Raw genomic sequence first — 3,660 nt, forward strand, 5'->3', positions numbered from 1 at the left:
TGATCCCGAATGGGCACACAACATTATGAAGGATATTAATAGCTACAAGTTGGTGAAAATAAAGATAATCATGTATAGTAGAGGTGTGAAAAAAACGAAGCGAAAAAAACGACGTTTGATGCCCGAAAAATTGAAAATAAGAAAAATTTGTAGCTAATCCGTAGCTACTTAGCTACGGATTAGCTACGGAATTCTTACGGAAAGCATACTCTGTAGCTAATCCGTAGGTACTTAGTATCCGTAGGTATTCCGTAGCTAATTAGCTACGGAATAGCTACGGATTTGCATCCGTAGGTATTCCGTAGCTATTCCGTAGCTAATTAGCTACGGAATAGCTACGGACCCGCATCCGTAGCTATTCCGTTACTAAACTAGGGCATCCCATTCTGTAGCTGATCCGTAGCGATTCCGTAGCTAATTAGCTACGGAAATTTTCCGTAGCTATTTTCCGTAGGAAAACGCCATGTTTTCTAGTAGTGACTTCAGTAAACTTGTTGCACAAGCACCAAAGTGTAGATTTTAACATTATTAGTGATTCTATATGCGCATGCATGGCAATGATGCTAATAAGTTAGAACACAAATTCTTCTTAGCATATGAAATGGTAAAGTAATCTCGAAGACTGTTAAAAGTTTAAATTGGTAAAATAAAAAGTTGCACGACTCAAAGGGGTTAAAATTCGTATAACGTGTATTAAAATGCTAATAATCGTTTAAAATCATTTTTAATCAGAATGCATGAATACTTTTTGGTTTATGATCGATAATTTAGGCTGTGTTTGGCGCAGCCACAACTAGCTGATAAGCTAGCTTATTTTTCGAGTTTTTTTATGTTGTCGTGTTTGGTAAGCCAAAAAGTAGCTTTTAAGCTAGCTTATAAGATAGCTTTTTGAAAAGCTACTTAGGGCGTGTTTGGCACGCAGCTTTTGGAAGCGTTTGGGAGCTTCTAGCTTTTAACTTTTAACAAAACGCTCTAGTTTAAACAAAAATCTTCGTTTGGCGGTACGAGCGTTTAGCTTTTAGTTTAAACAAAACGCTCGAATTCTAAAAGCTACTTCATGTAGCGTTTAACAAAACGCTACTGAGCTTTTGAAATCGATTTCCATAATTACCCTTAAAAATATATTTATATATTTATTTATTTTTAATCAATTGTCCTTTTATGTAATTTTATATATTTCAAAAGCTTCCAGCTACTTTTGCCAAACATTCATATAACAAATAAAAGTTACAGTTTCCCGCTACCAGCTACCCGCTACACGCTAGCAGATAACCGCTACCCGCTTCCAGCTAACAGCTACTTTTACCAAACACGCCCTTAGACTAGCTTTTTAGGAGCTTTTTAAAATTTTTCCAAATACACCCCTTAATTAATTATAGAAACACATACTCCTACATGTCCTTTCATGTAATTTTATATATTTCAGCTAACTTTTCAGCTAGTTTTACCAAACGCTATTTTTTATCAGATAGCTTTTCAGCTATCAGCTAGCTTTTTATATAACAGCTAGCTTTTCAGCTATCGGCTAGCTTTTCAGCTAGTACACCAAACATAGCCTTAGACACATAACATAGTGGGACGCAGAAAATAAGAACATTGAAACTTCAACCCGCTTTGGGTCATTATCTATTAAATATTTAAATAACATTTCGTTTATAAAATATATATTTTATAATAATTTAAGTATACATTTATAAAACATACATTTTATAGCATAGTAATTTTTGTTTGTATTTTAAGGATATAATTAAACACCCGATATACTTTTATTTATAATATATATATATATATATATATATATATATATATATATATATATATATATATATATATATATATATATATATATATATATATATATAGTTAGGTTCAAATGTTTCTAGCAACTATTGTGTTCCTAAATGCACCAATCACAATTTAGCAAATAATTAAATAATTAATTAAATCAAAAAGGGTATTATCGTAACCTTTGTATAATTAATTATGGTAGATAATTAATATTCCTGATATCACGCAAGGGACAATGATAAATTTAGAACATTAGCCCTAAATCTAATCCACCGCTGCTGCTTATTCTTCTACAGTCGACAGATCCAAAAGGGAGGACATACTCTCGTCTCGCAATCGATGATGGACTCTGGAGTTCGATGAGGCTGAAGAAGGGGATGTGGAGGAGCAGTGGCGCTGCTGTGGGGTCCGTGAACGCGAGTGAGAAGCTAGGAGCGAACGGGGAGGGAATCTGGTGGTGTTTGTGATGGTCGGTGTTCGACGAAGTCTTTTGATGGGGAAGAGGCAGAGGAGGGCATCGCTCCCGGCGATTGCAGGTACGTGGACGGAGGTATGCTTCGGCAGCCTCCTGTTCTTCTTCCTCTGGTCCGGTAATCCAACAACTAGGGGGTGAGAATGGCAACCAAAGACTGAAATTGGGAAGTGTTTGTTTTTCTTTGTTTGTCAGGAAAGGAAAAAACACGAAAATGGGGCTGTTGGCCATTGACACAGAAGGGAGAAAGGAAGCAGCAAAACAACAAGTTTGAGGAGGACAAGGGTCTCGATTCTTGACTAATTGAAGGAAGAGGAAGTTAACGGAAGCATCCATGGCCAACAGGTGACCTTCTTCTTCATATTATTTTGATTTGAATCCATGGAAATTTGGATGTTTGGGTTTTCCTGAAAAAAATTATGATAATGGATGGGATATAACTCATGGTTTTTTGGGTTTCGGTATTTGATAGGGGAATCCATGTGTGTTTGTTTCTTGAATTCATGACTAGGAATTAATGCAGATATGTGTTGATGATTCAATCACAACTCTTGAATTCTGTAATGTATTCTGTTAGAATTTATTTATATAAATGTATTCTGTTAGAATGTCTGAGAATAATTGTTAACAACAAGTATATTTGTTTAACTGGTAATGAATTTGTGATACTTTATGGTTGACTTTATAGTCTCTACTACATTCTGTCAGAATTTATAGTTTTTATTTTTTACTATATTCTGTCAAACTTTATAGTCTTTAATACATTCTGTCAGAATTTATAGTTTTTATTCTATTAGAATGCATTGAATTGTTTAATTTTTGAAACTTGATTATGTTTTCTTTGTGGATTTAGGTTTTGAAGAGGCTAACATTGATGTGGAGAAGGAAGAAAACATATAGAACGAGAGTGTATTATACCAGAATGTGTTATGCTATAATGTATAAAGTGTTGCTTAAAAATAATATTCTTTCAGAATAGATTAGTGTTTTTGTTAGATTTTGCTGTTTTTTTTTTTATTTTTTCTTTCAGAATATTGTTATTATTCAATGAATCACAATCATACAATGTGATTATTTCTTATATTATTAGTTCAAGAATTGATTTTGTGTATTCTTTCAGAATATATTTACTAGTTTATGGTTGACATTCTGCCATTCTGACAGAATAAAATTGAAAAATATATTTACTAGTTTATGGTTGACATTCTATCATTCTGACAGAATAAAATCAGATTTTTAAATTTGAATTAATTTAAAATATTCAGATTTTTAAAAAATAAAGGAATTAATTATCCCTAAATATCCGAAAATTTCCTTTTTTAATATAGGTTAATTGACTAAAATGCCCTTATGCTGAAATTTGTGTGATTATATGGTACATGTTATCCTATTCTACTATC

The sequence above is a fragment of the Lactuca virosa genome, chromosome 2 (genome assembly GCF_052849685.1).
Source record: "Lactuca virosa cultivar CGN04683 chromosome 2, Lactuca_virosa_CGN04683_v6, whole genome shotgun sequence".
Taxonomy (NCBI): Eukaryota; Viridiplantae; Streptophyta; class Magnoliopsida; order Asterales; family Asteraceae; genus Lactuca; species Lactuca virosa.